The following is a 13,985-nucleotide window of genomic DNA, read 5'->3' on the forward strand; positions in this document are numbered from 1 at the left end:
ACTGGAACATTGCTTTCCAGCTAAAAGACTGAATTTCCCAGCCTCCCTTTGTAGTTAAGTGTGACTAAGTTTTGACTAATCAGTGTAATTGAAAGTATTGTTTGGGTTATCAAATAAAGGAATGTGCCCTTTTCGTCCCTTCCTTTCCTTCTATCCTTCTGCCTCTGCCTGGAATGAAGATGTAGTGACAGGAGCTCTAACAGACATCTTGGACCTTGAGGAGAAGGGCCAGACCTAATGGATAGCAGAGGAGGGTGTGGCAGTGGTCCTTGACCACTTTGTGCAAACATGATGCCTCCCCTAGCATTGCCTACATCCAGACTTTCCTAAAAATGTGGATGTGAAATAAACTTCTATCTTGTTTAAGCCATCCATACTTTGGATTTCTCTTTTACTCAGAGCCAAACTAATTCTAACAAATTCAACTTCCAATATTATTTCTACCTTGAAGATCGAGGCTTTTATCATGGCCTTCTGTTGTTCTATATAACACTGCAACCTTATTTATTTAATAAATACTCAATGAGTACTTACTATACACCAGGAATTGTACTAGGCACTATATATTCAGTGGTTAGCAAAGCAAACGTAGTCTCTACCGTTTGGAGCTTATAATTTAGTGAGAGAGACATAGTAAAATGTGAGAAATAATCTCTTGTTTCCTACTTTTGCTACTTTTTTTTCCTCTCCTGTCTCCACTGAATTTCATTCAATTTGTATCTTAAAGTCAGAAGAAGGGGCCATATAACTTCATCATTTCTTGAGATATAAGCATATTGGCACATATGACTATCAAAATAAGACTCTTCTGACGCTGGCTACTTTCTTTCCACATAAGATTTTAGAGAATCCTATATGAAAAGCCAATTTTAGCAGCCAATGGGTCTTCAACTTGAGGACTTTCTGTCCTAGTATAGTAAGGTGTCTGTGTGTGTGTACATGCACATGCGTAAGTTTGGGTTTCTTTGCTCCCATTGTGACTCATCAGATGTTAGGATTTGTTTCTGTCTTCATCCTGCCTCTGCTAAAAATCCATGTTTGTTCTTGAATTGCCTTTTAAATGGTCCTCAATCATCTTATGGTTTTCCTAATTATGTATTATCAACCCACACATTGTCAGAATGATGGTTATGACTACTCTCTCACTCAAGGTCCTAACTCATTGCTAGGACCAAAGCAGAAGCCATGCACCCTGACCTCTTTGTTGACTCTGTTGGGCATGTGGGTCTTCAGAGCCATGGAAAATTCACGAAAGGTAGCTCTGCCTAACACTTTGTTGTGTTCCCTTGTTCTCTCTCACTGATGCTATAATTTGGGATACATATAGGTCCCTTTCCCATAACTCCTCATGCTTTTGGCTTACTACTTCCTTCATTGATCTGCCCTTTGATTTCAATCTTTCTCCGTCGTCACCTCCTCCACTATATTGCATCTCCTGTTCCACTAGTGCTGCCATGATTGTAATGACTTTTCAACTGGGTTGGATAGCAGCCAAGTATCAAAGACATGATTTCCTTTGACCAAATTCTTGGACCGACTGTCCCCCAAAAGAGTGGTATATTAATAGACACTACATATTTGTATGGCATCTTTCATTTAGCCAAGGAGTATTTTTGTCACTGTGTCCTTATTTTGGGACTCATAGCTTTAGTAATTCTTTTATCACACTTAGGACCCCTTCAGAGACTCAATTAGTGCTCAGTGAGTAAAATCCAAAAAATATTCCCTTTCCAAAAAGCACATTGCAAGAGCTGAGGAACAATAGTTTGGCCATGAAAGCAACCTAAGAGAGAACAGTTGGAGTTCATTTTCAAGAGAGGAAATGGTTTATTGACTTCAAAAAGTCTAGTCCCTGCTGAAACAATCTGAAAGAAGCAATGGCACTGGGTCCATTAAGTTCAAGAAACGATAAATTTCAGTTATTGGCACAAACATTAAGTATCTTGATATGTAGAGCCAAAGTCTGATAATATTGCTAAATTTGGGTTCATCATGACAAGATATTGAGAAATCCTTGAAATTTATGACATGTTAGGGCAATGTGATATGTCACTTAATTGATGAAAAATCCATCCTCTTTGAATCATGTTATGAAAACTGCTGGCAAAGAAAAAAGAGTCCAAAATTCAGGACTGATAGGCGGAAGCTTTGGAAGCAAATACTGATTAGACTGTAGCATTTCTTTCAAAATATCAGTCTCTTCTTTTCAAGTGGTGGGAGTTGCTTGTTTTTGTGTTCTTGAGAAGCCTTAGAGGTGCTGATGGTGTGGACATCCAAAATAGAAAATCTACGGTTGCCTTTATTTAAACATTCTCTCAATTCTTTCAGTCCTTATAAGAGGATAAGTAAAGAGAAGAGGGACTAGTCATTGTAAAAATGGGTTTTTGAGTCAGATTTTCCTAAGAAATGGTGGAGGTGGTTTGCAAATCTGGATGTTTGTTCTAGTGTTTAATACCATATTTTCTCTCTACTGGTAGTGTTAGATGGTCTGCCAGGATTTCACATTGGTTCCTCCCTCAGATACTGTCTCTCCCGTTGCTATTTTCTCCTCATTTTGGGTCATATATTCCTGCTTCTTTCCATACCTAATAATTTTTTATTAGAAGCTGGCTACTGTGAATTTTACATTGTTGGGTGCTGGATATTTTTGTATTCTTGTAAATATTATTGAGCTTTGTTACAGTACACAGTTACTTGAATGGTTTGAACCTTTTGGGTATGGTGGGACTAGAGCACCCTGTAGACTTAGGGCTATTTTTCTGTCACTACTGAGTCACTACCCTTCTGAATAGTCTACCCACTGCCCATGAATTATGAAGATTTTCCACCTTGACCTGTGAGGATAGGAATGATTCCTAGTCCTGTGTGAGCGCTCTGGATTGTTCCCTCTACTCCCTCCAGGTGATTCTTCCCATGGCCTCAGGTAATTTCTTCACTCGCATGGACTCAGCTGAAGACTTGATGGGGACCCTTTGCAGATATCTCTGGAGTTCTCTCTCTGTGTATTCCTCTCTTCTCTGGTATTCTGCCCTGTGAACATTGGCTGTCGTGACTTTTCAAGACAACAAGCTCCATCCCTTCAACTCTGTGGGAGGAGGTCATCGAGAGGACATGACTGCCCGTTTATCTGCAAGCTGGACCCAGGCAGTCTGAGACGCCCCATCCCCTCCCTTGTCCTTGGAATGTATGGTCCATGCACTGGTCCTGTGCTAGGAGCCACTTCAAAGATGCAGTCTTGGGAGAGCCCTGTCTTGTTGAGACAGTCTAGACCATGTAGTGACTTTAAGGCCCTTTAAGGCCTCTATGTAAACTCTTAAGATTCTGGAGAGCTGTGTGGAGATCTATTCGCCTTGCAGCCTCCCAAGACAAGTGTCATATGTAAGTTCATTTGCTTATTAAAACTGCCATCTACCAATCTGAAGTGGTCTGCCTCTTTCTTTGGTTTTTTATCTTACCCTCCATGTGCAGGGGCCAGTTTTTAATTTCACCTGGGCAACTCTGGAGGTTGTGAATGAAAAAATTCAGGGAGAACATCAGTGCCTCTTGCATTGTTCTCCCTTCCTCAACTGTAGCCTGAAAACTCTCTGGAGGCAATAAGATGGGGCATTCATAGGGCTCACTGCACAAGTTTCCCTGTCTCAGGAATCACTGTCTCATGCTGCCTGTCCAATGTCTGAAAATCATACTTTGTCTTTTTCTTGTAGTTGTTTCAGGTGGAAAGGAAATCCAGTTCCTGTGACTCCATCTTGTTCAGAACTGAAGTCCCATTGCTTCACGTATCACAGCAGGTATGTTCCCTGGGCAAGGTCTCTACACTAAACAGGGGTCTTGCGTCAGGATCCTGGTGTCTGAAAAGGAGGATCAAAGAGGTATAAACTCATTCCAGTATAAACTCAGCTCTTATTCATGCAACTACATTGCCACACAAGTTTCATCTCTTCAGTCAGTCATGGTCCCAGATTGCATCCCTAAGAAAGTTTGTTCCTTGGTTCATTAATTCATCCGTCCTTCTATTCATCCATCTGTCCATTCGTCCGTCCGTCCGTCCATCCATCCATCCATCCATCCATCCATCCATCCATCCACTATTAGCTAAATATCTTTTACATAATAAAACTCACTTAATTTTTGGAGAATAGCAAAGAATAAGACAGACTTGGTGACTTTCTTCTGGGTGCCTATGCTCTAGTTGGGGAAAACAGCTGATAACGATCCAGACGGTTAACTGTGGTATATGCTATGAGGGAAAAGCAAAGGATACTATGGGAGCATATAAGTGGGGGCCTAACCTGATCTGGAGAATTAAGAAGGTTTCCCCGTGGAGGTGACATATAAGCTGGGATTTACAAAGAGGTGATTATAAGATAGAGGCTGTTTTTCTCTAAAGGGCCTGAACTATTCCAAAAATATTTTATTGAGCATTTAACATAAACTCTGTGTCCAATAATGAAAACACTTCTGATTTATTACCCAAGAAAACTAACCTCAGTTGCAGAGAAAGACAGTAAAATGAAAAATGCATATCAAAACTTTCCTAAATCATTAGATATAGATTAGAAATTAGTGGTTAAAATGTTAATAGCGATACATTTGGACTGTGGGACTCTGAGTGATATTTCCTTTTTCCACGTTTCTATTTTCTCCAAAATTTCTGACATGAACGTGCATTGCTTTTGTAGAAAGAAAAAAAAAAGAAAGCAAGGGGGAAGAGAAAAAAAAAAACATATGGAGTATAATACAGGTGCTATTCTTTAACAGGTATTTCATGAACTGATGCTTTAAGTACCACATTGTGACATTATGTGTCATGTGGCAAAATATCGATGCTGTTTCCAAAAACATTCTCAAGCTGATCAAATAAGTCATTTTACCAAACATTTAGAAAACAAGTTTCAGGACTTCCCTGGTGGTGCAGTGGTTAAGAATCCGCCTGCCAATGCAGGGAACACGGGTTCGATCCCTGGTCCTGGAAGATCCCACATACCACAGAGCAACTAAGCCAGTACGCCACAACTACTGAGCCCACACTCTAGAGCCTGTGAGCCACAACTACTGAGCCCACGTGCCACAACTACTGAAGCCCACACGCCTAGAGCCCGTGCTCCACAACAAGAGAAGCCACCACAATAAGAAACCTGCACACCGCAACAAAGAGTAGTCCCCACTCTCTGCAACTAGAGATAGCCCGCGTACAGAAACGAAGACCTAACGCAGCCAAAAATAAATAAATAAATTTATTAAAAGAAAACAAGTTTCAAAAGAGGATTTGTGTTCAATTGTGTTCAATTTCTATAAAGTGTGAAGTTTGCATTTGATATTGGTCTTGAAGGTCATAGGCAGATGTGCTTGGTAAACTGGTAGTGAGCCTGTTGTTGGATGCCTATCTCTACACACCAGTGTGGTTTCTTGGCATGTGGAAATCATGGCAGCTCTGCTCCTAGGAGAATTGTGTGGCAATGTCAAAGGGAAGGAGAATGGGAGAGAGCTCTTAAAAATAGTATGCTACTATTTTTAAGCAAAACTCTTTCACAGTCAGAGGCATAGCGTGTCTAAGTTTGGAGTTTTTAAACTACGTGTACTTTTTTACAGCTTGGCATGTAGATCCCTTGTGTGTCCAAATAGAGGAATATGGGACCAATATGGAGTTTTGAACTATTTATATATTCTGTTTGTGAAGGAAGTAAGGGGTTTCTTGGATCATTTTAACTTAGTTTTTAATATATCTGTATTAGTCACATTCATAGAATATAACATTTGTAATTCATGGAGGAGGGTTGATGGAAATTATTCAACTCTGGAAGGGTTTTCTAAATTCATGCATGTGAGTACATGATAGGTATTATCAGTAGTAGGCTTGAATAATTTTAGATTTTGGTGGCTGTAATGATATCAAGGTCCATATCTTAAAGCTCAGAATGTTACAGTCATGGGTGGCAGATTGTTTATTCCTGCCTAAAATTCTTACCATCAATTTTCATAGATTTATAAAAGATTTTATTTGATATTGAGTGACTGTTTTTGAAAACATGACTGTATATTTTTATAAAATAGAATACATAGGCTTTTAAAAATTGAGGTAAAATTAATCTAATATAAAATTAACCATTTAAAGTATATAGTTCAGGGACTTCCCTGGTGGTCCAGTGGTTAAGACTTCGTGATCCCAATGCAGGGGCCACGGGTTTGATCCCTGGTCAGGGAAGTAAGATCCCACATGCTGCATGACATGACAAACAAACAAACAAACAAACAAATAAGTAAATAAATGGCTTATCGTATTAAAAAAATATATGATTCAGTGGCATTTAATACCTTCACAATGTTACACAACCATCACCTCCATTTAGTTTTAAAACATTTTCATCACCCCAAAAGGAAACCCTGTATCCAGTAAAGCAGTCACTCCTCATTCTGTCCTTCTTACTAATCTGCTTTCTGTCTCTACAGATTTAGCTATTCTGGATATCCTATATAAATGGAATCATACATGTGACCTTGTGTGTGTTGCTATTTTCACTTAGCATGTTTCGGAGGTTCATCCATCCATGTTTTAGCATGTATCAGTACTTTATCTCTTTTTATGACTGAATAATATGCCATTGTATGGATATAACCACATTTTGTTTATCCATTCATCATTTGGATTGTTTCCTCATTTGGCAATTGTGAATAACGCTACCATGAACATTCATGTACAAGTTTTTGTTTGCACACTGGCTTTCAATTCTTTTGGGTATATGCATAGGAGTGGAATTGCTGGGTCATATGCTGATTAATTCTATGTTTAACTTTTTGAGGAAGGATCAAACTGTTTTCCACAGTGGCTGCTTCATGTATATTCCCACCAGCAGAACCCATAGGATTTTAGAGGTTTTTTTTTTTTTTTGGTTAGCCAGATGTTTGACATCTTCTCCGCTCATGAGAGCATTGTTTTATTGAAGCTTTAATCCTAAATAATAGTCGTTGAACACGTACATACACAGGAAGAGGAAAAGAAAGGCACAGTCTTAAGGATCCTCTTCTTGAACTATTTTGACTTGATTGCATAGCACCCAAATAGGAACATGTCTTAGAGAACATTTATTCATTCTGCACATGGGAAACAAGGTCAGTAGAGGTGGAATGACTTGGGAGATAAAAAAGAGCTCACTCAACCAGTTAGTTATTGGTAGAGTTAAGGCTCAGACTGTGGTCTTGCAACTCTGAGCCCACTGTTCTTTTCCCTGCACTATGCACTTAACCCACTCATTTTCTGATGGGCCGAATTCTTAGATTTTGCTTTCCTTCTTTTGCTTAGAAATCTTCTTAGGAAAGTGATGGCTACATCATCAAATTAGAGCCAGCTTTATTTATTCATTTATTTCTTCATGCATTTATTCTAGAAACACTTAAGGAATGCTAATATATACCAAAGAATGTGCTGAGATCAAAGGATACCGTAGGAAACAAGCAGTCATGGGACCGATTTCAGAGTGAACATTCTGGTAGTAAAGATGACCATTTGACAGTTACACAAAGAATGGGTTATAATTGGGCTAAGTGCTGTAAAGGAGAGGTACACGGTGCTCTGAGACTTTATGGGAAGGAGACCTGCACTATTTCAGTTGTTAAATGTGTCAGGGAAAGCACTTAGGTTCGTAAAATCTAATGTGGTTTGATTTCAGGGTCACCTGGAAAACTCTCTTAAGCCTCAAAATTCTTCCGCCATCCGCTCATTTACGTCAGGATTTAAAGATTTGATGTGCCAGTTCTAGTTTTTCTAATGTACAGTTAAATTTAAAACTCCATTAAATTTAAAAATTCATTTGTGGACTCCCTAAAATGACCTCGTTTGCCACCATTGGTCTACCTACCACACTGCCGCTCTCATTGCTGCTCTAGGTGTTGATGGCTTTTCTGTCATTTTGAATCCAAGAAACAGAGCATTCCAACTCCAAACAGAGGTATGTCATCCATATAGCAGCAGGGAAGGAAAAGGCAGTGATGAAAGCTAGAGGAAAGAAATGGGAAAGATGTGGGGGACTCAGTAAACAGAAGAAATGCAAACTGAGATAAGGAGGAAGGCACGAGGAAAAAGGATGAATTAGGATGGAGAGAAATAGGGTGGTCCTCAGGGAAGCTGGGCTCTGATCGTGGGCAGCTTCACTCTCTTAGCAGAGAATGAAATAAATACCCTCCTTTTCCATCTCATTCCATTTATTTCATTCATCAGTAATTTGGATACAACTCACACACCATGGAATGAGAGAGAGAGTGCCCTGAATCAACTTCAGTTCTTTCTTGGTGTGTCGAATGTGAGCATAGTTTTCATTTTGAAGTTTTCAACTGTTTTTCTCTTTGTTATGAGATGGAGATTTGAATTCCTCTTTGGGGCATATCATTCTTTTGTTATGTTTTACACATTTGTAAAGGTACTTGTGAAAAATCATGAGGTAGATTTTTTCACACTAAGAAGTTTATTATTTTCTCTGCAAACATAAATGGCTATTTATGGTTGAACCAGGAATCTATCTTGGAGAGTTTGCTGGCTTTTATTTTCTTGGTGGAGGCGGTTAGGGGAAGGGGGTTAGGAAAATGCTTTTTTTTTTTTCTATATATATAAATTTTACCATTAGAATGTTTTGTGCCTATGAACTATTTTTGTGGAAAATTCCATTTTCCTGTTAGTAGTCATTGGCAAAAAATGTGAAATTACTAAGACTCAAAGTTTTATCTTCTGCCTTCCAGTGGAAGAAAGACCAAAAGGAAGCTGGACTTAGTTTGACACAATTCAAACTCGACATCTGTATTAGCTTGCTAGGGCTGCTGTAACAAAGAACCACAGACTGGGTGGCTTAAACAACAGAAGTATATTTTCTCACAATTCCGGAGGCTACAAGTCTGAGATCAAGGTGTTAGCAGGGTTGGTTCCTTCTGAAGACCTCGAGGAAAGAATCTGTTCCAGGGCTCTCTTCTTGGCTTGTCGATGTCTATCTCTTCTCTTTCCCTTCACATCATCTTCCCTCTGTATGTGTCTGTATCCAAATTTCCTCTTCTTGTAAGGATACCAGTCATATTGGATTACAACCTGCCCTAATGACTCAACTTAATTACCTCTTTAAAGACCCTCTCTCCAAAATACAGCCACATTTTCCAGCCAAGAATATTTTGGGGGGGGGGAATACGATTCAGTCCATAACAATGTCCTACACATTATTTCAGTTATATTAACCTAGAATTTACTAAGATTTCAGAGCATATTCTTTTGCAACTGTTGGGGCCATAGGTTAAGTCTATGATCAGGGTTTTTCTTGTAGCAAGTTCTACTATCCTGGCAAAGATGAACCAGAGACAGAAAGGAAAATTGAGAAGTCAGCCCAAGGATTGGAGGGAGGGAAAATCTTGTTTCTCTCTGGGCTTCAGGGCAGATGGACCTGGACTTTGGGTTGTGGGAATGTATGGAGCACGTAGCGGTGAGGCTAAAGAAGAGTCAGTCTTTTGGGAGCAGGTTGGGAGCTAGGCAGTGGGACACTTTAGGAGATACCATTGAGCATAAGTGTGGGGCCCATGGGCCCCCAGAGTATCACATCTAGTAGCAGGAATACCTTACTACATGTAATGTTATTTCCTCCACTTGTGGTTAAACTTCCAGTGTCTTGTAAGAAATTCAAGCTAGGTCTCAGTGATACTATTGAGAATCAAGGGAGAGTTATCTTCCAGACTTGGGCTTGAGTGACATAGGGAGACCAACACAACTTCCCAAACCTCCTGTGTGTCCTGTGAGCTGCAGCAGATCATGTCTAGGGACTCTAGCCTGGAGGCTTGATGAAGAACTAGAACAAGGAGAGCATAGACTCAGAAATAACAGTGGGTGTGTATACTTTGAGCTGCAGTGTAGCTGGTGGTGGTGCTAAGCCATTGTAATTTGGATGTTAATATAAATGTAACCTCATTTTATTGTCATTAGCAGTGAGGCTTTGGGATAATGTTCACAGAGCAGTCTTTTTTTTACAATCAGATGTGTCCATTAAAAATCCTTTATTGGCTATTCATCCATGTGAAGGCAACAAAATGTTCGAGAAAAAATGAAAACTTTGTAGCTAACTAGACTTTTGCAAGTGCTAAAAACAGTTAATAGTCTCAAAGTTTTGAATCTTTAAATAGCAACTCAGAGGCACTTACTAAGATCTAACTTTAGTATACATTGACTACTTCAAGAAGCAGTAATGCTTCTTGTTCTTTTCCGACCCAGGATCTTATCCAAGAACATGTTTTCCTTTAGTTATCATGTCTCATCAGTTTCCTTGAGTTTGGAACAGGTCTTCAATCTTCCTGTCTCTCACATCCTTAGCAGTCTTAAAGAGTATAGGTCTTTCATTTTACAGTATGACTCTTATTTGGGTCTGCCTGATGTTTCCCCATGACCAGATTCTAGTGGAGGATGTCATTTAGAAACCACCATCTGGGTATTCAATGTGATCGTTGCTTCTAGGGTACCCCTGCATCTAGACAATCTCAGAGGATAGAGTTAGGAATATATGTATATATGTATGTATATATATATATATATATATATATATATATATATGTATGCATGTACATGCATTCACACATCTACATCAGCTGCTATTTCCGTATTTATCTGAATATGTATATTAAGAGCACTACACGTTCATACTGAGGCTTAAAACCCCAGTCTAATACTTCAAGGTTCTTTCTAGTCTCCTCTTTTCCATGCTTATAAAATACCTTCTCAGACAGTGAGAAACCTGGCTTCTGGTATCCTAAGTGTATTTACTTATTTGCTCTATCAATTAACTTATTTGCTCAATTTCCAAGCACTCCAGTCCCCTTCCCTCTGCCGCTTCCATGCCGTACCCTCTCCTCACCCAGCTTCTTCAGATGTCAGCATCTCTGCCTCACCATGGGAAGTGAAAGGAATGTGAGAATAGAAGGAAAGTTGGAAAGGGAAGTAAAGATGGAAAGGGAACTTTTCTGTTACTTGTAGCCTAAAGCATGCTAAATGATGCAACCCATAATACACTATTGCAATTATTTGTTTGCAAATATGTCTGCCCCACTTGATTATGAGCTATGGAAAAGACTCATCTCTATATCTCTGTATCTCCAGTGGTTTCCACAGTGCCTGTCACATGGTAGGTGCCTGGTAGTTGCATTTGGTGCCAGTGACACAAAAACGATTAAGACATACGTTTTGTCCTCAAAGAAGTAGTAGGAATAATTAATACAATCAGACAACCTCTATCATAGATACAAGTGGAAAGTGCTATGGGCATATAGGAAGAATGCATAAGTCTAAATGGGACTTGCCAATATAAATAGAAATCAGAGCTGTCTTCAGATAAATATATATGTTTTAAATATATTTCTTTAATTTGTATAGACATTAAGAATTAGAAGCTGATTGAAGGATTATATGTTCTGAGTGAGTGGGTTAGAGTTAGAATTAGGAGCTGAATGAATGCTTGAATTAAAGTCCATGAAAACCATGAGATGCTATCTTCCCAGTGACAAAACCTCTTTCAGTAGCATTTACTTAAAAACCTCAAAATAATTGTCTTTTCTAGCAGGAGGAATCAGGACTGATCTCATTTCAACAGCACTAACAACAATGATGACAACTCGCATCTCCATAGTCCTTTAAAATGTCTTTGACTGTGAGCCCTGGGAGGGTAGGAAATGTGTCTGCTGTCTTCATCAAGGCATCTTCTGCTCCCAGCTAAATACTGAATGAAAACGCCTTCCCATGTAACTTTCATCTGGTTTTCTGAATGCACTGAGAATGGCAAACATGATACTCAAGATCAACAGATATCTATTCTCTTTAAATAGAGCTAAGGACCTATATGTCTGAATTAATCTGCCTCCTGTTTGCCTGCTCCCACCTCTAGTTTCTTGAACTGCCCTTTCCTGGGTTTTAAAGACTCCCTATTCTTGGCTCCACACATCTCCCTTTTTTGCTATTCACTCAGTCCCCCTCCTTGTGGACTGATCAATCTCTCTTGATTCACCTTTCTGGCAAAAGACAGTGAAACTTCTCTTTAGGAAGCAGTCTCTGGGTATTCCAGGACCAGGCAATAGACAGAAAGCAAAGTCAGAAAACAGAGCCTAAAGTCACAGAATGTGAGGGTAGCAGAGCCAGAATTTGATTTTTCAACTCCAGGGCAGTTCTGGTAAACCACACTGAAAAGGAAGCCAGAAACGACAATTTTCACATTTCTGTAGAATTTTTGGAGAGTCTGGGGCCCAAGTTGGTTCAATTAACTCACATTTATGTGCCTTTAACAACAACCTCATATCCCATGGTTAGACTATACAGTCGGCAAGTAAATCAGTTCACTTGGGTCATTCCTTCTGTCTTTATAACTTAAACAATATGGTAGCTGGAAGTGATCAAGGCTAACAGCAAACATGGAAAAGATCACTCCAAATAAAATATTAACTAATGCACGTCTGCTGTGTAAGTGGCTTGATGCATGGTAAATTGCATTTGCACTTGGCCAAATGGTAAGTGATGTATGTTAGGCACAAGAATAATAAATACAAGGAACAATCAATTGAACTGAACTAAAGTGGTGCGGTTTTGAAAGACGACTTAGAGTTATACCTTCCAAACATGGCTAAAAAAAGGACTCAATTAAAAAGTAAATTGGAAAACTATAAAGTAGCTGACACAAATACAAGGTTAAGTTTATGGAAGTTATAAATGCTAAACAGTTTCCCTCTACGATTCCAATTTCTGCCCGCTCTCTGATTCTTCTCGTGCCTTCCATTTCTTTTTATGAGTATTATTACTCAATGGGAGAACAATCAGTTATATCAGGGCCATTCATTGTAAAGTTTGTGTCGATAATTTTTATTGAAGTAGGACAAAAACAGAGGAGTTTGTGTCCACAAGCATGCATAAAGAGGAGAGAAAAGCAAATTATTATGCTATCAGGGTACCAGGAGGAGTCTTTGAACAGAAGGGGAAAAAAGGAAAAACTCTCCCTGTGGAGAGAATAGAATGTGCTTCATTTCAATATCTCTTACAATTATGAAAGAGCCAGAGCATTCCATGGCTTTGAACAGTCTTTGTGAGCAGAGCTTTGTGTCAGGACCATGGTTATGATTTTCAGGCCCTGAGGCTGGTAGTTCAGTAACTAGCAGAAACAGTCAGGGCTTTGGGGATGGGGAGTGAAGTGAGGGGTAAGAATTGGGATGCCAGAGTGATCGCAAGAAACCCTTCAGGGGATTTTTATTTTAAATATGGATTTTTTGGTACCCTTACGGAAACGAAACCTCCCGGGGCACGGTGGGGAGGCACATCCTAAATTAACTATCTTTCCGGTTTCAGGGCTTGGAAATTACAAACATATAACTAATACCAGGCTTGGTGCCATGGAATGTTCTGATTGGAGGGACATGGCAACTGTGGGAGAAATGAGGTGGGCAATGAAAATCTCTCGGTTGGCGTGCTTAAATGGATACTCTGCCACTAGAATGTGAGCTCTTCCAGACAAGGGAGTGTCCTCATTATTTTTGGATCTCTAGATATCCAGTGTCTGGTACATACTGGCACCTGGTGGGTAGATCCTTTTACGTTGATGTGGTCACCTCCAGATTCAGAGCCAGGTAAATTAATGGCAATCACAAGTTTGTTAAGCTGGTTAAAACCTATTTTAAATATCCAGCAAGAGGGTTGGGATAATAGCCAATGAGAATAATATTGAATGACTAATTATCACGGCCAGAAGTATCATCATTAAGCGAAGCACAAGGGGAAAACAAGGTAGAAGGCTTGGACTCTGTTCATGTTGCTCCGGAGTCCCCAGGATGTTGCACTGTTGCCCCCTGCCCTGCCATCTCTCTGTCTAACTGCACAGGAGGAAGCTAGATCTTGGTGTGGAAGGCTGGGGCCACTCTCTCCTCTCTTTTTCAGAAGGCACACACAGGAGTTCAATCAGAAGAGCCCTTTTGGTGAACTATCAATGTGGCAAGTTGCA

General features: G+C 39.6%; 1 long non-coding RNA gene across 3 annotated transcripts in view; it reads left to right on the forward strand.

Moving 5' to 3' along the window:
* The first annotated feature begins 3,706 nt into the window (after positions 1-3,706).
* LOC132367784 (uncharacterized) overlaps positions 3,707-13,985 on the forward strand; it is a 1,019,157-nt gene continuing 1,008,878 nt past the window's right edge. For all 3 annotated transcript variants that reach the window (XR_009503855.1, XR_009503857.1, XR_009503856.1), the window contains exon 1: positions 3,707-3,788. This is a non-coding gene — a long non-coding RNA (uncharacterized LOC132367784). The remainder of the gene's footprint in view (positions 3,789-13,985) is intronic.

This window comes from Balaenoptera ricei, chromosome 6 (assembly GCF_028023285.1).
Source record: "Balaenoptera ricei isolate mBalRic1 chromosome 6, mBalRic1.hap2, whole genome shotgun sequence".
Taxonomy (NCBI): Eukaryota; Metazoa; Chordata; class Mammalia; order Artiodactyla; family Balaenopteridae; genus Balaenoptera; species Balaenoptera ricei.